At 46.7% G+C, this 24,499-nt stretch overlaps 2 long non-coding RNA genes across 2 annotated transcripts in view; one reads left to right on the top strand and one right to left on the bottom strand.

Moving 5' to 3' along the window:
* Nucleotides 1-10,152, bottom strand: part of LOC146775956 (uncharacterized) — a 31,317-nt gene extending 21,165 nt beyond the window's left edge. Inside the window, exon 1 of the long non-coding RNA XR_014972019.1 lies at nucleotides 10,015-10,152. This is a non-coding gene — a long non-coding RNA (uncharacterized LOC146775956). The remainder of the gene's footprint in view (nucleotides 1-10,014) is intronic.
* Nucleotides 6,156-24,499, top strand: part of LOC146775957 (uncharacterized) — a 48,811-nt gene continuing 30,467 nt past the window's right edge. The window contains exons 1-3 of the long non-coding RNA XR_014972020.1: nucleotides 6,156-9,414; nucleotides 9,649-10,480; nucleotides 14,820-14,898. This is a non-coding gene — a long non-coding RNA (uncharacterized LOC146775957). The remainder of the gene's footprint in view (nucleotides 9,415-9,648; nucleotides 10,481-14,819; nucleotides 14,899-24,499) is intronic.

Genomic DNA, 24,499 nt, shown 5'->3' on the forward strand with positions numbered 1-24,499 from the left:
GTCCAAAGGAACGTGACCGGCCGAAACCGCGGACCTGATTGCGTTAATGGAGCGATATGCTAGACCTTCCGACGCCAGATCGGCGAAGAAATTTAAGAGGGGAACGATTCCTGCGACCATGGGATCCAGATCCCGTCGAAAACACCAACGAACCCATTGTGACCACGCGGATCGGTAACGTTTCGTGGTGCTGTCCGCCCAAGCCTTTGACAGGAGGGCCTCAGCCTGTCCCGAAAGTCCCGGCAGCGACCACCGTCGGCTGAAAGCCGCCACGCCATGAGTCAGAGCGTCCCCTGTGCTACTAGATGATGAGGATCCCCGTCCGGGTTCTGAAGAAGTTGAGGATACAGGGGGAGTAGAATTGGAGAATCCCAGGAAAGTTTCAGAAGAACCGGAAACCACCCTTGAGATCTCCAAAGGGGAGCTATCGGGGTCACCTCCGCACACTTCTGGCGGATCTGGGATGTCGTTCTCGTTATCATTGAAAACGGGGGGAACGCATATCTGCGCTCCGCCCTCCAGTCCTGAAGGAAGGCATCCGTGGCAAGAGCCATCGGGTCCGGTCTCCAACTGAAGAATCTTGGAACCTGATTGTCCAATCAGAAGGCAAAGAGATCCGCTGAAAACGGTCCCCAGAGAGTGTTCAACCATCGGAAGACCGGAGGGTCCAGCTTCCATAGGCTGGAATCGTAGAGATGTCTGGAATGCCAGTCCGCGACCCGATTGTGTTGGCCCGAGAGATACTCTGCCGTCACCGATATGTGGTGATCCAGGCAGAACCCCCAAAAGTCCTTCGCCAGGTTGGCCAACGCCCGATAACGGGGCCCTCCCAACCGATTGACATATCGGACAGCGGAGATGTCCATCTTCAAAAGGACGCAAGACTGCACCCTGTCTTTGGTCCAACAGCGTACCGCGAAAGAACCCGCTAGCAGTTCTAAGCAATTGATATGAAAATCCTGCTCTTCTGCTGACCAAACACCTCCGGTGGAAAAATCCCCGCAACGAGCACCCCAACCCAGTCTTCTGGCGTCGGACTCGATGACCAAATCCAGAACGGAGCCGAAAATCGCACGGCCGTTCCATGCCTACATACGGGTGAGCCACCAAGTAATTTCCTCCTTGGCCTCTGCCGACAACGGCACTACATGATCGTACGACCGACCCCTCCTGAGGTGATAGGCCTTGAGACGTTGCAGGGCCCGATAGTGTAAGGGACCTGGAAAAATCGCCTGGATCGAGGACGACAGAAGGCCCACAAGTCCGGCCAAGTGACGTAGGGAGATAGTCGGCTTGGACGCAGTCCGGCGGAGCTCGTGATGAATTTTCGCCATCTTCCGAGACGGAAGACTCAGAGTCGCTTGAACGGAGTCCACCACAAAACCAAGAAAGGTGACTGACCGCGAAGGCTGAAGAATTGACTTCGCTGTGTTGATAACAAACCCTAGATCCTGTAAAAGAGACACGGTCTGTTGGAGTTGAAACAACAGGACTTGAGGAGACTGGGCTATCAGAAGAAGATCGTCTAAGTAGATGATCATGCGAATACCCCGCGCTCGGAGAAACTCCACCGCAGGGTGAAGCACCTTGGTGAAACACCACGGTACAGAGGAAAGTCCGAATGGAAGGGCCGTGAACTCGTACACCAGACCCCCCCCAACAAAACGGCAGGAACCGTCGGTGGGGCAGATGAATGGGGATTACCAAGTAGGCGTCTTTTAAATCCAGACGCGCCATCCAATCGGATGGTCGCAGCAGATCGCGCAGCAGATGGATTCCCTCCATCTTGAAATGGCGATACACTAACCAAGCGTTGAATTCCTTGAGATTGATTACGGGTCGATGACCCGCGTTGGCTTTCTTTACCAGGAATATATTGCTGAGAAAACCGTGAGGGTGCAGAGTTGAGAGACAAATGGCTCCCTTGCGGAGCAACTCGGAGACCTCTTCGTCGATCAACTGTGCGTCTCGAGGGCTGAATTGTAGTGGGTGAGGCCGCGTCTCCTGACGAGGGTTGTCTGGAAATTCCACATGAAAGCCCCAACAGTCTGAAGGACCCATGCATCGGAAGTTAACGCCGCCCAAGCATCTTGAAACATGCCAGTCGCCCCCCTATACGAATCTGATCTGCGGGAAGGACACTTACCGTTTGAATTTCCGCCTCCGGAGTTGGATTTGAAACCTCCACGGCCTCTGAAACGCTGTCCTCGCGTTGGATAAAAGTTGGTGTAGTTCGCGGTCGAATTATATTGGCCACGGCCAGAGCCTTGTCCCCTTGATTGAAGGGTTTTGCTGGAACCCACGGCCGGACGAGCGGCCCCTGCCTCGACCGGCCCCTGCCTCGACCGGCCCCACGGAAAACCCGCTGGGTAAACACTCTCTTAATACTGGATTGGGCTTTGTCCAACGAGGTAAAAGTAGACACAAATTTCCCCAATTCTTTAACGAATGGTTCACCAAAAAGGCCCCCTTGGGCCACTGCCCCAGCTTCCGAAGAAGCTAGATCCCCAAGTTTGGGATCTAATTTGATCAACAACGAGCGGCGTCACTCGGTTGAAAGAGCGCAATTAAATGATGGCCCGTTTAGATAGGACTTCCGGAGAAATTGTAAAACCTGTCACTTTAGCCTCCTCCGCCATGTCCAAGATTTTGGCCATTGGACCGATGGCAACAAGGAGTTTGTCCTGACAGGACCGCCAAGACCTATCAATGCCCTTCCGGGGGTCTTTCACATATTTCGCCAAAAAAGTGGCCATTTTAGAGTCTAACTCTGGCGTAAACGCAATCTTATCCGGCAAAGAGGGTCTCGGACACTCCGCTCTCAAACAACTCCGCGCCTCCTTCTCCAGAGGTTTGCGGAGACGGTTCGCGAGGAAAGGAACAACCTTATCCCCCGGGACCCAGTCCGAGGACCGGGGATGCATGATATCGTCGGGATTCAGCATGTCTGCATCCTCCTCCGGCGCCGCCGCGGAGGCAGTCGGAGTCAGACGCCAAGGACGAGATGACCCCGCTTCCTCATCGGTATCCCCCTGGGTGTCATTGTCCGTTGCCGGGGATGGGGGTCGGGGATATCCTGGGGCGGTCCCTCCGATGGAGTGAGGGGAACAGACGAGGCCGCCTTCGCTAAAAACGCCATCTTAAGGCGCGCAAAGGCATCTACATCCACACCGTCCGGACGCTGCTTTTTGGGGGGTGGGAGGGCACCCTCATGACCTTCGCCGGGGACCGGCGCAGTGCCCCCACGCGCCGCCGCCAACTTGTTACATTCCTGCACTATTCTGTCCAAGAGGCGTTGCTCCATAGGTCCCACTACCTCATTAACCACCCGGTAAATTGAATCATCAACTGCGTCAAAGAAATCATCACTATAAGGTAGGTACTCCTCAACTTCTTCCTCATAATATTCAGACTGACCAGCCATTGCGACAAAGGTAAGTACTCAAAGGGAACAACAAACTCAAAGTGTCTGCGAACAACCACAAGAATACACGCAAACTCGCAGGTAAAAACGTTTTTAGGGCAGGCCGGAGGCAGCAAGAATTAGGGTAGCCCAAATGGTTACAAATAGGGCTGGACCACAACCCACAACGCCCGCCAACCCTCAGGAACAACCTGACCGGGTGTCTGCCCACCAGCGCGTTGAAATGATAGAATTTGTGCCCAGAATCGTGTATGACGCCCGCGCAATGCGTGGGATTTGACAAGGTGCTTACTGTGCTTTTTTGACAAGCGCGTTGAACGCGGTTACAATACCGTACTACGGACCCCCGCCGGGGCGTTCAAATATATGCAGATATACAGTCAGCGATGCGGACGTCCCGGTGAGGCAGAGCAGGGGCAAGGCTCGATGACCGTTACTCTTGCGGTGCGCTACTCATCGGAAAAGCTGCGACGCGAGAGCAACGAGACGGACGAGTCCCCCTAGCTGCTTCAAAGGACGCCGCACCACCAGGGAAGCCGGCCGCGTAAGGAGCGAGAAGCGTTCCTGCGGCCGGCCAGGGGCTCTGAAAGAGAAACGTCAAGGAATACAATCCATTGTGTTAACAAAGGAAAAACAATGCGCAATAACAATATTACACCTCAGAAAAGATTACCAAACGTATAAAGGTGACAAGAGAAGACAAAGAGCAATTAACTGGCTGCCAAGCAGCGAAGAAAGAGGAAGGGAGGAGGCAGACAGAGGACTTTGAATAATGATCAATGGAAACAGATGATGGACTATATTAGAGCATGCCTCCCTGGTTGTAGGGAGTTGTAGTTTTTTCTATGGTTAATGTTCAATGATTACTGTGAAATCTCTCTGGCTGCTGTGTTTTTTGATAAGAATAAAGCGAAGAGAGATAAAGCATAATCCGAAGCCTCCGGTCCGGACATAGAATCATTTTTTGCACAGCATGTGGATAATACGCTCCGGAGCATCAAAGCAGGTATTGAAACACCCACATTGCTCAGAGCATTGCCAGAGAGGCGACCTTAGCCCTTCTGCGGAGTTAGGGGAAGAATACAGTGATTATCAGTCACAACTGTACCGTCAGTATTATGGCTCCCAACAGCAACAATCATACAGACCATCAAGAGAGGGAGGTATAAGATCTCAGATCCTATCCTCAGAAGCACAGGACCTATGGCATTGGGCTAATTAACAATGGTAGCAGTAGGAATAGAACATCTTCCAGGAGTAGAAAAGGATCAGGCGATTGTCTCAGCAGAACACTGCGGGACTGCCATGGAAGGGAGCTGAACAATAGCGCCTTCAAGAATATATTCAAATTGTGGGGAAAACATAAGATAGACCTATTTGCCACGAAAAATAACAAAAATATACCAATGCTATGCAAGCAGGCATCCGCAACCAAGATCATGGAGGAATGCCTTTTTGATAGGATGGTGCAAGCTATTTGCATAAGCTTTTACATCGCTTCATTACTGCCGAGGGTAATTGCAAAAATAAAGAGAGAACCATGGCGGGTAATACTAATTGCACCAATCTGGCCAAGACACCACTGGTTAACAAACTTTCTAATAGTGGAATGGACACATATTCTACTGGAAATGAGCACAGATCTTCCCTCTCTGTGTCTAGAGCATATCTCACATAACAACTCAGGATCCCTTCTGTTATTGGACTGGCTCCTGAATTAAATGAAGTTCACAATGTTAAAATTCCAGAGGATTGTAGAAAATTCTAGAGCAAGCCTCAGCAATGTCTAACAACGAAAGCTACGTTTTCAAATGGAAGAGATTTTGTGTCTGGTGGTCTTTGAAAGGATTACATCCATTTCACCTTCAATCCCTGTTTGGTTGAACTTGCTCTATCAGGACTGAAACACAGATTGGTTAAAGTATACCTTTCGACCATTTCAAAATACAGACAATTTCCAAAGGAACCATCCTTATGGTTTCAAATAATTATTAAAGAATTCCCGAAGGGTCTTTTCAGAGCTTTTCCACCATTGAGAACTCTGCTGGAAAAGATGTGCTGGAGATTGATAATATCAAGCTCTAATATGTTTCCACTCATGATGCTGAAATACACCAAAGAAACATTGCCAAAGAGTTGGGCCTTTTATCTATGAACAATCATGGCCCAACTATGTTAGCTGATTTCCTACCTGCCTACTTTGCATGAAGGCCCTGGGGCTAAAGGGAAATTTAATACAGATTGCTGGGATAAGACACTCTCCACTGCTTTGATGGCTGTTATCAGTACGGTGGGATCTGTTGCAAGGCCATGAACTCAAAGTCAAGTACGCATGAAGGCATGATACTGTTTGTAACACAAAATGTGGGTAAAGCAATCAGAATCTTTGCTATGGCCTAGATTCAGCTTGAGTTGTATTGTCAGCCTGTAATAAAAAATATCATTAAAAAATACATGCATATGTAAATGCATGGAGAGACTCTGGCCTTCTTCATTGATTGGTCAGTTCAAAAGTCAATAATGTTTTGTGTCTGCCAACCACAGCATTCATCATAGGGCAGTGGGTCAACCCTCTTCAACTACTGTTTCTCTTGCACTGTGAGTGATAGCATTTTTCTCGATTATATGAACACACCCACTTAAAAAGAAATATACTTCCGTGCCAGGGCAAATGGGCATTAGTTTACTTTCCTAATGCTTTTTACATTACATTCTTTCTCCTGTTTTTTTTCATCCTTGTGTATTTAAACTATGTCTTCATATTACAGTAATTCAAAGCCAACAGTACATTTTCTTTAATAAGAATCCTTTTTTCATGTGATAAGCATTAAAACTAAAAACGGGTTGTATACCTGTTTTAAATGCACCTGCCTGCTATGAAGCATCCATACTGTCCTACTAAAATTGTATTTGATGATTGTTTTGATGACCACGTTTACATGGCAGTATGTTTTTTTCTTCCCCTTCTTTTTATATATCTTGTCATAATCTTGCAACAAAAAATTAAAAATAAATGTATCCATCACACAAGCTTGCCGAAGCAATTTTTTTTACAACCTTCAAAATAATGGGAAGGTGGAGCTACTCCTCAATATTTGTGCCAGACTGAAGACACAACAAAGCCCTCAAACATCTGAAGGGCTAATTACTTCTGGAGTGGTTTGGGTTTCTTTTTTCTTTGAAAAAAAGAAGAAATAGACTTGTTGCAGGACACGTTGAAAAGAAATGGCTAATTATCTTGGAAAAAAGAGTGGACATTCATTATATCACTTTAAGTTTGATTTGAAACGTGTATTAGTTATTTAGAGCAGAAAAAAACAACAGAAAATTCAGTCAAAACATTTGACACCTATACGTCTCCTAATCTTCATTGAGCTCTTCATCATTGCAACCGCATTAGTCTCATTTGTATTAATTGCGATTTGTCTCCTGCTGTCTGGACTAAAAGAAAAAGTGACAACTTTGGTAATGATATTTCTGGTGAATACTTTATCTTCTCGCAGATTCCTGACCATATGACTATCCTTTAGGGGCTGGATTAAATTTCAAAAATGTTTTCCTCTTCAATAGCACTCCACTGCCGCCAGGAAGTGGCTGTGACTTAAGTCAACTCTGTGCGCCCAGGATGTGACAACATAAACTATATATGCTGCATGGCACAATCTCCTTGCATTTTTTTTAGCCCAATGAAAACTTTAAGAAATGGAGCTTAATAATAATGGCACAGATAGCATTATACATCTTGGGATCATACCATAAAATGTTCTAATTCGTAAGCGGAGAAGGGAGGGTGCTGAGGAATCTGCGAGAAGAACGTAAATACTATTACCGAGAAAAAGTACATTTTTCTTAAATTGATACTTTTTTACAGATATTCCTGCAATTCGGTGAGCCTTAGGGCACAAGTAAATGTAACCAAGAATAGAGTTTTCAGAGTAAGCGAGTGAACAAAGCAGCAAGACCTCGGTTCGAACCGTGAAGCCATAGGAAAGGTTAACACCAAGTTTAAATTCAACTGTAGATTAATAAAGGTTGTGACAGGGAACCAATAAAATGGACTTTCAACAAATAAACACACTAAGGTCAACCTGAACAAAGAGCGTTACAGTGAAAGACATATGAAGGCAGAGAGAGCAGCCAGATACTTTTTCATGGTGGTGACTGATGACCTTTATTCATCAAGGGAAAGCGCAGAACATCAGAAAGACAAAGCTCAAAGGGGTTTAAGGCATCAGACATGAAATTAATTTGGACTTGCACCTTGTCTAGACCAACTTGGTGGCAGGTTTTCTGATGGATACTTCTAGCTATAGATTGGTTGCCTTATGTATATCCCCAGGCGCCAGACTGGTCCCAAGTAAGTTGGACGAGTATTTCTGCATCGATTGGTAGAACCACAGCTCCAATTCCATGCCTTTAGATACCTAGATGTGATGTAATGGAGCTGTAATGGCACCACCCTGGGGCTTTGATGTCCATTTCCATATTCTGTGCTCTATGACACGGATCCAGAGTTGCTCTTCATTTTAAACCCTTTTCAAACATGAGACAGTCTAACAGGGACTAGGGACAGTGCCACAGATAAAGATGTCAGGTTGCTAAAGGTGGCGCGCCAGTCATTCTTAATGTCCTTTTTCAAATTTGCATATCAGTTGTACCCGAGCTCTGCACTCTCTTTGTGCTTCCAGGCCTGTTGCTGACCACATCTAATTGCCTTCACTGTCTGGCGAGGGAAAGGTAGACTGTCTATAACTCCAGCACACTAATGCCCTGCCATTGTTCTGATGTGGACCAACAGCCGTGGGCCATCATGTCCCCATGTGAGCAATCTAGCCTAAACAGATCCACAAATGACGGCCCTAGGCAACAGAATAGAAGTTCCAATGGATACTTCCAATCGCATATTTCGCAGCTTTAGAATATTGTCCAGGTGTCAGACTTGATGCAGAATTTTTCACAGCAGTGCTCCTGTGCACGGGTAGGTGGTGCAGTGCAGCTCTGTTTTAGCACTGTTCCGCCCTGGACGTGACGGACTGAAACCGCAAATAAGCACCTGTGCAATGACGTCAGTTACTTTATTGCCACACTTTTAACTGCGGATCTCAAGCTCCACTCCTTTTTTCATCATTTGATGAATTCATTAAAATTTTGGTTTTCCAGTGTGCAAGGCAATAATGTCCCCACCGATGTCGGTTCAAATCGTGCCAGGACTGTTGGAAACCGATGTTGGTGATGGACACTGTTGGGACGGGAACATCCCTCGCATGGTGATGGACATGCACTCCTGCCCTGGTTGCCCCAACTGTGTTGGTGTCTGAATCCGTAATGCTGATTTTTATTGTCATGGGCAAACATAGATCATGTGTGTGCGCCATGACATAGGCCTGCCTGATGGATTGTGGGCCTGTTGGACCGAGAGGGGCGCCCTAAAGTGATACCCTCACAGTGGTGAAAAGCTACTGCCTTTGCCAGGAGTTAAGCAGCACAAGCACGGTGGTGGCAGCATAGCATGTAGTAACCGGTAGGATTACAAGGTCCTTATTACCAGTGTCACTGGAGTTCTGCTGCTGTGTGCTTAAGTCACCTTTGGCCTACATCGGGTTGGAGTGTAGTGCTGTGCAGTGTGTGTGTTATACATGCGCAGGGATGTTAGTGTGCAAGTGAAGGGTACAATTCATGGAAGACTCTGGGTTCCATTTTGGGAGACCCAGGGATGACTGGTGGAACATGAGGTGGTACAGGAATCACACCAGATAGATTTGTGGATTGCTGCATTCTTGTGAACTGGGTGGGACACACTGGAGGAAGGGAGAGTCAGGCTCTTCATTACACTTCAAGGAGTGAGCTTTGATTCAGAAAGACTTCATTAGGAAGGGGCCCGATCACATCTCAGGAAGATGAGGCTAATAGGAGAATCATCAAGAGTAGGGCTGAAGCTTCTAATTGTAGCTGACATCCAGGTGTGAACCTCTAGTCAGAGCCCGGGCCGGGTAGGCGAAGCCGGACCCGATAGGGGCCCGGGCAAAACGCCGTCCGGGGGCGGCGCCCCTCCCCCGGCCACCCCCACGGGTATGTAAATGAAGGGCTAGGCCGACGGGTGCCAGGATTGGCCCCGAAGGCAGGAGCGAGCCCCCCCCCAATCAGGGGGCGCGCTCGTGGGCCAGGGGGGGGAATAAAAGGGGGCCACCAGGGCAGGTCTCCACAATTCCCCCCCCCGGGCCAAGGGCGAGTAAAGAAGAACAGACTGCTTTCTGGAGGAAGGGCAGGGCAGAGGAGAGGGCACTTCAAAAGGAAGCAGGCCCCCAACATAAACTTTAAAGATTCAGACTCTAAATCACATTTAATGTGTTGACATAGACTTTAGAATGGGGAGGTTGAGGCCCCTAAAATAGCCAAATGCTAAGCAGCCAGCTGGCCTGTGCGATGACAAGTTCTATGTTGTGATCTTTCAAAGTAAACTGCATGCGCCGCTTTCATTCTGTCTCCATGGTTGCATTCTGTTGTACAGTTTGCTGGTGGAGTAACGGTGGGTTGGCAGCAGGAGTTGGTGGCTCATTCCTCAAGCTTAATAAAAAGGCTTAAAATCTTACCTGGAACCGTCTTCATAATACTGGCGACGAGCGAGACTTGCTGGGGACAAGTTGCCACCACCTATCCCTATTATCGACGAACCCACGGCGAACCCACGGATGACTTCACCTCACGACGAGTCATTGTGAGACCTGTGAAGCAATGTCATTCCGCCGCCCTCGACGAACCACCTTCAATGATTCCCGTCCCATTCTGATAATTTTTGCCAATCTGGGACATTTTCAAAGCTTTTCTCCGATTCCTGTGGTGAGTAACTCGAGACGCAGCTCGAGACGTGCTGAACTTCGTCACACGTCACACGTCATTCAGCTCGTCATCACGCACGTCACGTACATCCAAATTACGTGCGTGCATGCAGCCATTTTGTTTATCATTGTTACCCTGACAACCACACACATGGAGACTCATCGGAACTTCGGCATGATCAACTGATGATCGCATTTTGGGAAAAACTGAGAAATTCAGGTATTTCCAGTAAAAGCTGCCTTTGCCTACACCTGGATTAACAGACAATTCTTATACTTATTTGAATGTTTCTCTACCTACAACTTTGTTAAAGACTTTCTTATTTTCGATCTACGTCTAACCAAACCACTTAAAAGTATTACAAGTTGCTATCACGATCTTGACAACACTGCCATCTAGTGACATGCAACTGTTGGCAAATAAGGAAATGGCGTACAAATTTCTTTTTTTTTTTGACTCGATCTTCTAGTGACCATCTAGATAAGTATATTGCTTGTCTGTCGCATACTTTAATTCTATACCATCAAATCTGCATATTGTTTAGCACACTCTACGCAGTTTCTCTTCCCTCAACTGCACAATTGTAGTACTTTTCACCGAATAAGTCAAGGGAACATTATTTTTTTTTTCTTTTTCTTTTTCTTTTCTCTTTCTCCTCTTGTAATGACTGCATCCAACATGAGTCAACCACCTCCTTTTTTCTGTGAGAAAGGCGAACCGCTTTTACCCTGGAAACAATGGAAGTTATTATTTGATTCTTATCTGGTTGCGAGAGAAATTTTCAGCTAACAGGAAACAAGCGATTCTTCTTCACAACCTAGGGATTGAAGGACGCAATATCTATGAAAGCATTGACGTAATTCCTATTGGTGAAGGAAGTGGTGAACCTTTTGATGTCTTTGATATGTCCATGAAAATGTTGGAAAAATATTTTGGACCGCGTATCAATGTTGTTTTAGAAAGACACAAATTCTTCATGAGAGTCCAGGAACATAATGCGAAAGTGGGCAACTATGTAGCGTCACTCAAAACTCTTGCTCGCACTTGCGATTTAACTGACTCACTGATTCATGACCAACTTGTTAGATGCACTAACAGCTCCAGAGTGCAAGAAAAACTTATTTCCAAAAATCCTTCACTCAAAGAAGCGGTGGCCATTGAAGGAATGGGAAATACGTCTGATTGGTTCAAAGAAATGAAAGCTCAGAAAACCACTTCAGATGACACTCCAACACCTAGCAGCATTCATGAAGTAACCTAAAAAGAATCTTGTAATCCTCATGAATCTGTGGATAGTGTTTCCAAAGTTGTCCGCGGTCCTAAACCAAGAACATTTTCAGACTTATCGAAAATGAAATGTTACAGATGTGGTAGTAACAATCATTCATCCAATTATCCTCCATGTTATGCTAGGAATACTACTTGTCTAAAATGTATAATCAAAGGTCATTATGCAAGAGTATGCAAATCTGGGGGGAGGGTATGCACTGTTGAGGTCACACATGAGAATGTTGGAACTAATGTCTCAACCAAAACGACAATGTTAAGCGTAAGGAATGATGGTGCGGTAGATGTTGAGCATATTCATATGCCTGAGTGTGACGTGATGATTGGGGATAAATTGTTTGTTGTTTTGGCTGATTCAGGTTCCCCATTTACCATGATTGGGAATGAAATTTGGGCCAAGACTTTTCCTGATCTCGAACTGTCTCCTTCTGACAATAATCCTGTAAGTTATGGAGGTTCACACATAGATGTAACAGGTTATGTCATTTTGAAAATTCATTTTAAGGGTAGAGAGACAATTGGGAAAATTTATGTGGCAAAACGTGGTGACAACCTCTTAGGATGGAGGCACCAAAGAGACTTGGGCATAATTTTAAACCCTAATGCTAGATGTCCTTCAGAACAAGTCATGTTAGTAGATCACAATGTATCATCCAATAAGTTCTTTGATGAGTTTCCCCAAGTTTTCTCTGATGATTTAGGTCTACTTAAAAATTTTGAGCACCAAATTATACTCAAGGAAAAGGCTTTACCTGTAGTGCATAAAGTCAGAAAGTTTCCCAATATGATATTGGGACCTCTTGAATGCGAACTAAAAAGATTAGTTTCCCACAATATCATTGAGGAAATCGAATCCTCAGAATGGTTGGCCCCAGTGGTTTTGGCACCTAAGGATGGAGGGAGGAGTATTAGGATGTGTGTGGACTTGAAAAGCCTAAATAAATGGATATGGGTAGATCGTCAACCACTTCCTAATATCTCTGAATCGATTACCATACTTGATGGTGCAAAGGTCTTTAGTGTTCTAGATTTATCTTCCGCGTACCACTAAGTTCCCCTCCATCCAGATTCCAGACACCTCGCATCGTTCGTCACACCACTGGGGGCCTTTCGATTTATCAGAATGCCGTTCGGATTAGCCTCCGTGGCTGCTTGCTTCCAAAGGATAATGAAATTGGTTTTAAAAGGAGTTCCCAATGTCATGTTTTTCCAGGATGACATTTTAATTCATGGCAAGAATGATTTTGAGCACGATGCAACTTTGAGAAGCACTCTTCGCAAGCTGGCTGACAGTGGTTTAAACGTCAATCGTATGAAGTGTAAAATTGGTGTGTCTTCTGTAACATACTTAGGGCATGTGATATCGGGTGAGGGCATTCAACCAAAGATAGACTTAGCTAAAAGTATTATTGATGCTCCAACCCCAACGGACAAGGAACAGGTTAGGTCCTTTCTGGGTCTCGCAGAATTTTATTCTAAATTCGTTCAAGGCTTTGCCTCCATTGTTGAACCTATCAGAGTGTTACTAAGAAAAGGTTTGCATTTTGCGTGGTCCCCTGAGTGTGCCTCTGCTTTCAATCTTATCAAGCAAACCATTGGCAAAATGCCTACCTTGGGTCATTTCGACTCCAAGAAGAAGACACTCCTTACTACTGATGCCAGTTTGAGTGGTCTTGGGGCTGTACTTTCTCAAGTGGAGTGTGGTGAAGAAAAAGTTGTGGCGTTTGCCTCCAGAGTCTTAAAAAAACCTGAACAACAGTACTCTTGCATTGAAAGGGAAGCATTGGCTATAGTGTGGGGTATCAAGCATTTCAAGTTTTATTTATGGGGCATTCCTTTCTTGGTTAGATCTGATCTCCGGCCCTCAGTACAAGTATTCTCCTCTACTGAAAGTGAAAGACTCACTCCTAGACTGAAGCGTTGGAGTGAAGGTCTTGAAGAGTACAACTTTTCTGTGGAATATCTCCCTGGCATGGCCAACAAAGTGGCAGATTGTTTGTCTAGATTACCCGTTGAGCACAGTGAGAACTTCGTTGACAATTATATTTCCTGTGTTGCTTGGGTTAAGGAGTCTACCATTCCAGAAAGTGAATGGGAGAGTTCCAGACTAGAGGATCCCTTGTTCCCTACATTAACACGTTTCGTTATTGAAGGTTGGCCGAACAGCAAAAGTATGGACTCTGATTTACTCCCCTTTTGGGCGGTCAGGTGTGAACTCACCCTTTCCAATGGTCAACTCATGCGGGGAGAAAGAGTGATTCCTCCAGAAGGACTTAGATCAAAGTTGATTAATTTGGCCCATGAAGGACACTTAGGAAGAGGTCTTACTAAGTCTCGTTTCCGAGAAATGTATTGGTGGCCAAGAATGGATGGACAAGTTGAGAAAGTGGTCAAAGAGTGCTTTGAGTGTGGTCATGTGATAAGTCCCGAGTCATCAACAATCCTCCACATTCTCCTGTTGATGTTCCCAAGGAACCATGGGTTAAACTGGGTTTAGATCTGATGGGTCCTTTTGAACTATTAGGCCCTGGTGAGAGATTTGTGATCCTCTTGGTGGATTATTCATCCAAATGGGTCTCCACCAGGTGTGTCAGTTCGGTGAGCACTAGGGTGGTGACTGATTTTCTTAAAGATGAATTTGCCACTGAAGGATTTCCCAAGTACATTGTCACAGACAATGGTCTCCAATTTGTTTCACAGGAAATGCATGAATTCTTGAATGAGTATGGTATAGTGCATCAGAGAACTGCTCTATATTCGCCTCAAACCAATGGATTGGCTGAACGCATGAATAGAGTAATCAAGGCATGTGTGCAGAGAGCTATGGTGTCGAGACTGCCTTTAAAAGGAATTTTGAGAGACACATGGTGGGCTCATTGCACCACTGTTAACTGCATTTTGCAAAGGTCCCCTTTTCATATATCGTGTGGCAGGATCGCTCCATCTAAGCTTAATCCTAATTGGTTACCTCCTATCGAAGGTTCTGTTTTAAGTGGGGAAGAGGTGAGTGACAAGATCAAATTGTATCAGGACTCGTACAAACATAGATTTGATGAGAAAAAATCTACCAAGGTAGTAAAATGGGAAGTTGGACAATGGGTACTTGTCAACAGACCACGCTGGCACAGGAAAGGAGTTTCTGATTACATGGGACCATTTGTTATTGTTGCAGTTTACAAAAATGTTGTCACTGTACATGATGGTGGTAAATGGAGTATGTCTCGGTTGGTGAAGTTTCAAGGTGATAATTCTATGTTTCCATCATGTTCAGATGTATCACCTGCTTCTGATGGCTTTCCCAACAGAGACTCTTCATCTCACCCTCCTAGATCATGTCATCTTCCAAAAAGGTATGAGGATTATGAAATGTCTTAATTCTTTCACCAAATGCATTACTTCTACTGAGTAAATTATATTAAAATTTGTAATGTTTTGTAACAATTGTGCAAGTTGTTTATTAACTTTTTACAGTTTCTTTTTGTTGTTTTTGTTTTATTCTGCCTTCTTCTTGTTTCCTTTGTAAGGGGGATGTGTTGTGATCTTTCAAAGTAAACTGCATGCGCCGCTTTCATTCTGTCTCCATGGTTGCATTCTGTTGTACAGTTTGCTGGTGGAGTAACGGTGGGCTGGCAGCAGGAGTTGGTGGCTCATTCCTCAAGCTTAATAAAAAGGCTTAAAATCTTACCTGGAAGCATCTTCATAATATTCTACAAGACTTCTGCCTATGACCTGAACTGGGGGCCAAGGTCTGCCAGTCTCCTATCTGGGTGAGGGAAAATCACCCAAGGACTCCAAGACCACCTGCATGTGGAGCCTGAAGCATCAGTATCTGCCTGCTTGCCAAGACCAGGGTGCCCTTTGAGGAACAGGAGAGTTTTGGAGGGAGCAAAGTCCAGTTGGAGATTTGGCAATTGGATCCTTGTAGTCAGGGTCGTTGCCCGTATGCAAGGAAGAGTCAGCGACCCCCGGATGCAAGAGGTCTGCCGTGACGTAAGCCATGAATGCTGCCACACAGATCAGGTCACCGCTCATGTGCGAGCTAAGTCGGCGACACTCATATGTCAGGTGGGGCTGCTGTGAAGATTGCTGCCTGAGCTAGTTGGGCTATATCCCATGTATAGCGTGAGGATGGTGACCCCGTATGCCACTGGGGGCCACCGTGACAAGCCAAGGAGCGTGGTCTGGTGAAGACAGTCATCTGAATGAGGAAGCCACCATGAGAGCCCAAGCCGCGACTGAGCACCAGTAACTTTGCACCAGTTCCCTGGGACTCCTGAGACCTGGACTACTAGTGGGGTTTAACCTGAATATCGCCCCTAGTGAATTAGGAATAACCACTGCCCATACCAAGAGGGGGGTGGGACTCAGGGTCCCGCCTATGGCACATTAGAGCCTTGACCTCAGGGAACAGCGTGTATTGTGTGTGAATGTTATATTCTACCTTGTATATACTCATATTTTCATAAAATCAAGTATTTGACTGGACAATCATTTATCGCTGCTGCTGAATGTATTTTGAGTTGTGAATCTGTGTTCACCTGTGTCTACCGCCCTCCACTCCCACGCCAGAGAAGCCTTGGACTGCTCAACCCGCGCTACCACTGAGAGTCAAGTGTGGAAGGGGTACTTGGACCATTTTCTCAGGATCCATAGTAGATAGGGCCCCAGGACATTCCGAGTAAAAGGTCTCAACCCCAACAGTTGGGGCTAGTAAATCCAGCTTGACCTGTGTTCTTCTGAACGGGGTTCTGAAAGACTCGCATGAGGTGTATGAGCTCAAGGCACAACTCCAAGACATGCAAAGAATATGCCCTCATGCACACGAAGGCGATTTGGGACCGTGAAGCGAAGCGTAGCTGTGTGTTGCCAAACACTGAAAGATGTATACAAAACAGTTATGGATGGAATACTTGCTTACTTATGCCTACAACTCTTCCTGGGGTATAGATCATCAATCACGACTCTACAGCCATCAATGTTCCGGGCTTTTCTTTCAATCTGACTCTAGGTGTAACCCATCACCTTGCAGTCATGCTCGTCACCAGGTGTTTCTTGGTCTTCCTCTTTTCCTTTTCCCTTGACGGTTCCAGGTCAGGGCTTGCCTGGTGGTATTTGATGCAGGCATATGGAGGGTGTGACCTATCGAGCCCCAGCATCTTTTCATGATTTCTTCATATGCAGGAAGTTGGAAAGTCTGCTGCCATAGGTCGTTGTTGCTGATGATGTTTGGCCAGCGGATTTGGAGGTTTTCCATCAGACAGGTGTTGATGAAGGGCTGACCTTTGTTGGTGGTGGTTACTGTTGTCCCAAAAGTTTCTGTTCCATACATATGGACCGATTTTAAATTGGTGTTAAAAAGCCTGATCTTGGTTAGCAGTGTTAGGTCCTTGGAGCTCCAGATTTTCTTTAGCTGAATGAAGGCAGCTCTTGCTTTGCTGATTCTTGCATTGATGTCAGCATCTGTGCCGTCCTGCTGTTCTAAGACACTGCCCAGTTAGGCGAAGGCCGCAACCACATCCTGTGCAACGCCTGCAAGAGTGACTGCAGTTGTGCTGGCTATGTAAGCATTCAGGGTCTTGGTTTTTCCCCCAAGAATCTTGAGGCCACGTTATGATGATGCGGCTGCCACATTGCCAGTCTTCTCTTGTATTTGCAGATAGGTATGGGAGATTAGGGCCAGGTCGTCTGTAAAGTCCAAGTTGTAGTAGTGCATCCAAGGTGTCCACTGGATCCCATTTCTTCTCCTTGCTGTGGGTGTCTTCATAATCCAGTCCATGGCCAGCAGCAAGAGAAAAGGTGAGAACAAACAACCCTGGCTGACTCCAGTCCTCACTTGAAGGCTTCTTTGAGTTGTCCTCCATAGACTATCTTGCAGGTCATTCCCTAGTAAGAGTTCCTAACGATTCTTACGAGTTTATCTGGCACACCAAAGTGGTGGACGAGTTTGCAAAGGGCCTCTCTGTCCATGCTGTCAAATGCCTTCTCATAATCGATGAAGTTGACATGGGGGGAGGGTGGTTCAATTCCATCGACTGCCCAATGATGATGCCTAGTATTGCAGTCTGGTCTGTGCAGGATCTATCTTTGCGGAAGCCATCTTGCTGGTCTCGCAACTGAGTGTCAATTTGTTCCTTCATTCTGTTCAGGATGACTTTATTGAACACTTTGCCTGGGGTTGATAGAAAAGTTATCCCTCTGTAGTGTACGCAGTTACTCAGGTAACATTTCTTGGGGATCTTGATGAGCTATCTGCCCTTTCAGTCCAATGGCACCTTTTCCTCTTCTCAGAACCTTCCAAACATGGGGTAGAGCATGTCTACTGATGTTTCAATGTCTGCCTTCAGTGCCTCTGCAGGAATGTTGTCAAGTCCTGCTGCCTTCCCATTTCTCAGATGTTTGATGGTTTGCAATATTTCTTCCTTGGTTGGTCTGCTGCAGTCGATTGTCAAGTTCTTGTCAGCTGGCTGAATATCTGGTTGAGGCCCAGTCTGGTTCAGCAGTTCTTCAAAGTGCTCCACCCATCTTCGTTGTTGGCCTTCGTTACCCATGATTGTATTTCCAGCTTTTTCTTTAATGTTGGAAAACCTGAATTCATCTCAGCCACTGGTAATTATTTGGGCCGCTTCCTAGATCATCGTTATTTTCCAAACCATGCCACCTCAGTTTTTACCCAGCCATATCCAAATCAGTCTTCACCATGCTCTAATAGGCACAATCCAGCCCGAACTGCCAGGCTAGGTCTTTCCTGAACATATACTAGCCCGTTATATGCACTCCATCTAAGATATAGCCAGCGAGATCTCCCGGTCGGTCTAGGAGGAGATCAGGAACCCTTTGGTTTAAACCATTCAGGACGGCCAGGATGTGGCCAAGTATGTAATTAGGCCTGGCCTTGATACTACTGATTGCTTTGGGGAGGCAGAGGGAACTTGTGTAGTGCCCTGCTGCCAAACCAAGGAGCATTTTCTGTTTGACTTGCTTATCTTTCCCTGAGCTGAGAGACTTCCTTGATTTTGGAGCCACTGCTTTCTCAGGCACCACTGAAGGGCCATAACGATCTAGCATGCAGCACAACAGGATACATGAGGCCAACAAGCCCAAAATGTGGAGGACCTGCAGAATCCGGATTGAAAGTTTAGTCAGAAACAAATAAATCATATTTAGCTCCAGGGGAACAACGTGTGGACAAGAACTTTAGCTCAGAAAGCGAAGGCCTATATCTGATTGAGACTTCTAGCCACAGATTCCTTACCTTAGGTTGCGCAGGTGTTTCATATAGTCCCGGAGGAGGGCGGGCTGTACTCTCAACGGGCAATTGCCAACAGGAGAGATGCAGCTAAGTTCACCATCAGATGTGGACTAGACATGGACTCACTAGGTAGAGCGGTTCATCAACAGTGGACCTTCGAGGCCTCGACTGGTTGAGGACTACTGGCTTTCCTGGAGATGTCCAGTCATCACTCCTTGACATGCCCTTTGATGACTCCCGTCTCTTCGGAGACAAGGTGGATTCGGAGCTGGAGCACTTTAAAGACAGCAGGGCTATGGCTAGGTCCTTGGCCCTTTCTGTGGCCCCTAGTCACCCTCAATCCGTCTTTCGCAGCCATAAAAGCGCCATACAACCATGTACTTAACCACCCAGACACTGCCTCACGCAAGCTTTCCAGCCTCTGTGTGACGACAGACGTGGTTCCCATCAGGCCCCATGGGTCAGGTACCCAGTGGTCGGGTCAGTCCACCGCCCCCACAGCAGCCGCTGTCTCCCTGTCTGCAAACCCTCCTAGACTGCTCGCTTATCATAATGGGAATCCAGTGGACGGCAGGATTTGCCATCACCTGCCCCACCAGCAGTCCAAACATCAGACAGGTGGGTTTTGCAGATTGTCAGAAGGGGCTACTCCCTCCCTTTTGAGACTTCCTCTCCATCCATGCCATCTACTTACAACAAGCTGACAGAGGACCACCTATCCCTTCTCTGCCAGGAAGTGACAGCTCTTTTGGCCAAAGGAGCCATAGAGAGGGTGCAGACGCCAGAGTTAAGTCATGGTTGCTATTCTGGCTACTTTCTGGTGCCCAAGAAGTGAAGAGGCCTTCGTCCTATCCTCGACCTTTACTCTCTCAATTTCTTACTCAAGATGGAGAAGTTCAAGATGCTCACTCTTGCTCAAGTCCTGTCTGCCCTGGACCCAGAAGACTGAAGGATAGCGTTGGACTTTCAGGGCGCATATTTTCACATTCCCGTCCTGCCTGCCCAAAGGCGTTACCTGCGGTTCACGGTGGGCCACAAGCCCTTTCTGTTCGCTGTGCTCCCTTTTGGCCTCACCAGTGCCCCTAGGACGTTCAACAAGGTGATGGAGGTGTTTGCAGCTCATCTGAGGAGATCAGGGATGCCAGTCTTCCCCTATCTCCACGACTGGCTTTTGAAGGTGGGTGAACCCCAGGCAGTCGTCTCCCACCTCCAGACTACGGTGGACCTCCTGCATTGGCTGGTGTTCACTATCAATGTGCCGAAGCCTCACCTGACTCCCTCTCAGACATTTCCTTTCATCTGAGCTTTTCTGGACATGGTGTAGTCTCGGGCCTATCCTCCTGAATGGCGAGTCCAGGATACTCAGGCTATGATACCCATGTTGTGGCCTCTATCCTGGATTTCGGTGAGACTGATTCTGAGGCTGCTGGGCCTCATGACCTCATGCTTTTTACACATGGCCGTTGGCATATGCGGGCTCTGCTGTGGGACCTGAAGTTCCAGTGGACGCAGCATCAGGGGAATCTGATATGGTCCAGATCTCGGAGTAAATTGTAAAGGACCGGCAGTGGTGGCTTACGAACCGAGATTGGGTCAGTGGCAGACCCCTCTCCCTTCTCCAACCACATCTGACAGTAGTGACAGATGTGTCACTCCTGGGGTGAGAGAGGTGGTGATCAGAGGACTCTGGTCTCCACATCAACCTGTTGGAGCTCCGAGCGATCCAATTGGCATTGAAAACCTTTCTACCCTCCATCCAGGGAAGGCTAGTACAAGAGTTCATGGACAACACCGCCATGTGGTACTGCAACAAGCAGGGTGGGGTTGTTGGCCCTTTGCAAGACGTCCTGCATCTCTGGACATGGTTGGAACAGCAGGGCATATCCCTGGTGATTCAACATCTGGCAGGCTCTCTGAACGCTGAAGGGGACAAACTGAGCCGCAGATGCCTCACGGATCACGAAAGGCATCTTCATTCGGAGGTGGTGCGAGTTGTCTTTGGACAGTGGGGAGAGCCTTGGTTCGATCTGTTTGCCACCGCTGAGAATGTGCAATGTCAACAGTTTTGCATGCTGCCGTTGGGCAAAATTTGTAGCATGGTGTACAGATAGACAAATTGATGCCCTTTCTACCCCTCCACTTCTCAGGTTCTCCTGTTCATTCTTCCCCTTGTCCAGCTGGGCTCTGCTCTGGGCACTCTGAAGGGTTATCTCTCTGCTATGTCAGCTTCTCTGCGTTTGCCTGATCAGCCATCCCTCTTCAAATCCCCTATTGTACATAGGTTTCTGAAAGGTTTGCAACATTTGTTTCCACCTTCTCTCTCAATTATGCCCGAGTGGGACCTCAATCTCGTCATCACTTTTCTTATGTGCCCTCCCTTTGACGCCATGCACAATCGTCCTCTCAGGCTCCTTACCATCACAACGGTCTTCCTGGTGGCAATAACACCTACCCGGAGGGTCAGTGATTTTCAGGCCTTGTTATCCAAGCCTTCTTTTCTGAACAGCTTCCCAGACAAACTAGTGCTTCGTACAAGAGCTTCCTTTCTCCCGAAAGTGGTCACTCCATTTTTCTTTGGCCAATTCATCACTCTGCCTACCTTTTACTCTATGCTTCATCCCTCAAAGGAAGAGAAGTGAATTCACCGTCTGGGCCCAAAAAGAGCATTGTTCTACCTTAATCGCACACAAGAATTCCGCGTGTACAACCAACTTTTCGTGGGTTATGTTGGAGTGAGGAAGTCCCTGAGGACTTATGTGCTCATTCCACCAGTGCTAAAGATGCAAACAATGCATTAGCATGCAGAGATCCAGTCCTGGACATCTGCCAGGCTGCAACTTGGACTTCCATGCACACGTTTACCAAGCACTACTGCCTGAACAGTCAGGTCCATAGGGATAGCCATTTTGCAGTTCGGTCATGCAGGACTTCCTCGTGGGAAATTGGTCTGCACATCCACCTCCAGGGACGTATTGCTTGGGTATCTATTCTAAGGTAAGGAATCTGCTGCTATAAGTCTGTATTAGATGAACAAGTTACTCACCTTTAGTAATGCCTTATCTGTTAGAGACTCTATCTAGCTGCAGATTCCTTACTGACCTATCCATCCTCCCCGCTCTGCGAATGGATTTCTAGGACCGGGCTTTCTCCTTTCAGGACCCTAGTTTTCCACCCCAGTGATCTGTGTACTTCATGGCTCCGTACTCCTCGTATGGACAGTCACCAGAATTAACTGATGTCAGTGCCCTGGGGTGGCACCTACACAGGCCTGTGCACGTCACTTCTGGTGCGGATGACGCCACGTGGAGCCGAACAACACCACCTACCAGCGCGCAGGGATACTGCTCAAGAAAACTTTCTGGATCCATTCTGATGCCTGGGGACAATTCTAAGGTAAGGAATCTGCAGCTAGATAGAGTCTCTACCAGATAAGGTGTTACTGAAGCTAAGTAACTTGTTCGATACCACACATTTTTCATCAAGAAGGTGGAGGATATTTAACTCTCATTAAAAGTGGGTAGGCATGTTTTGTTCAAGCCTGGCATTCACCTGGCACCCTCCCTCATTGAGTCCTCTACCATAATGTCCATGTAAAGATGACACTAAGCAAGTTGAAATGGAGTTGGTGGTGGTTTATTCAGTGAGAGTACATCCATCCATGAAAGGGGCAATGGAGCAACTGAAAGATAGAACACATAGCTCCAGTGACCTCATAATATCCCAAGCCTCTAGCTTGCACAATACCAAACATCTCCCTTTTTATAAAACAAGGAATAATATAATACAAATAACAATAGAGTTTACTATTAAAAACAAAGAGTTTCATTTAACATCACACTGTAACCCACACCCTCCTATTTTAAAAGAAACACGAAAAAGAGAAAAAAAACCAAATCTTGAATAGTAGGAAGAAGACGTTTAAAACAGCTTAATGTGAAACAAAACCATTTCATTTCTCTGGCCTTATTTTAGTGCAAACACTCTGTCATACCCCGCGGTCCGGCCCCTGTGTGCAGTGTGTATTTAAACGGCGAAGGGCGTGCAAACGCCGCTTCGCGTTCTAGCACTGAGCCCCAGTTCCGTCTTGATTGTTGTTGCCTGACTTCCGGTTAAACGTACTTCCTGTTTTCCAGTGCGAAGCCGCGGACGAGTCGAAGCAGACGAGTCCCGGCTCCGGGGTTGTTATCGCTGTTCCCCCTGGTGAAGCGTAGAGGCGCTCCTTCCATCCGAGCGGCTGAGCGTGTTGGCGCTCCTTCCATCTGAGCGGCCGAGCGTGTTGCGCCTTGCCAAGTAAGGTCTAAGTGTTAATTAGCAGTGCGGGGTTCGCCCGTCACTCTTCTCTCCTTACCTCGGAGATTGAGGTTGGCTGACGGTTAGTGAGTCCCCATCGCCTGCACTGCTCCTTTTGATATCCCTCTCCAGAATCAACCTCTCTGGCTAGAGTTGTGTGGTGTTATATGTAAGCCTGCTAATTCCAAATCCTGCAGTTCAGGCTTGAGTTGTGTCGTGTTGTATGTAAGCCTGCTAATTCCAAATCCTGCATATCAGGCTTGAGTTGTGTCGTGTTATATGTCAGCCTGCTAATTCCAGATTCAGGCTTGTATTGTGTTGTGCTTACGCCTGCTGTTAAGGCGACTCCAAGTCTTGTGATTTGGTTGGAGTCATACTTTGTGTTCTTACCCCAGTTCAAGTATCAGTGGCCTCTTTGGCGCATCCACTACTTGTCCCTACCCTATGTTCTCTTGAACACGCATCAGGCATCCGAGGGTGATTATTGCGAGGACCATTGAGCAGTGGATTAGGTTTGCCACCTTCCTACATAAGAATCACGGTACTTGTTCTTCCTACACATCATATAGGCATATGGGGAATCGTATCCTTCCATCATTTATGAACACTGTCTTTGTTGTTCTTAGCCTGTAAGGTGACTTACACATAGTGAAACTGAGTTCTCCTCTGGGAATCGATCATAAGTGGGTCGTGCAGAGTTATTCCTACTTATTCCTGCAGGCCATAATCCAGGAGGCTGGCGTTAACCCCGGTAGGTGTCTGGGGGAATGAAGTGAAGAAAGCTCCAGGGTAGTGCTGTATTAATATTCATATACCTACCTTTGTGTTACAGCTGAGGGGCCCTATCATTCCTTCCTGTCAAGAACCATCACCTTCCTGCTATTTCGCATGCCAGAATCATCCGTCAAGACCTGCCTGTTTTCCCCACCTATCCTTGTTTTGTTTCCCTGTTTTCCCCAGCGGGTCCTTCGTACTCTAGAGTTTGATAGAGTCGGAGGCGCGTGGGGGACGACTGTGGACTTTGCTCCAACGTTCCGGACGCTCCTGCAGAACATCCGCGATCATTACACACTCCTTCTTGTAGCTTTTTATTTTTTTATTTTGTTAATTAGGGTTTAGATAACCTTAAATAACAATGGTCACATCTGTAATAATCCCATGAAGTATATTACAATGAGGAATCCGTTACAACACATTTCCCAATAACACAAAGTTGAGCAATCACATAGCATAACAGTTTTCCATTGAAAATTCAAGTAATTGGATTAATAATTTGTTTGAAGTAAATCAGGATGTTCACGTTGATAGGCAGTGAGTGGCCCCCAAATATCTGAGGGCTTAGAGGCGGTAGGTAGTTTGTGGTACTTTGAAATTTGGGACCGCGTGGGAGGCAGGGCCCTACCCCTGTCTAT

Source organism: Triturus cristatus, chromosome 12 (assembly GCF_964204655.1).
Source record: "Triturus cristatus chromosome 12, aTriCri1.1, whole genome shotgun sequence".
Taxonomy (NCBI): domain Eukaryota; kingdom Metazoa; phylum Chordata; class Amphibia; order Caudata; family Salamandridae; genus Triturus; species Triturus cristatus.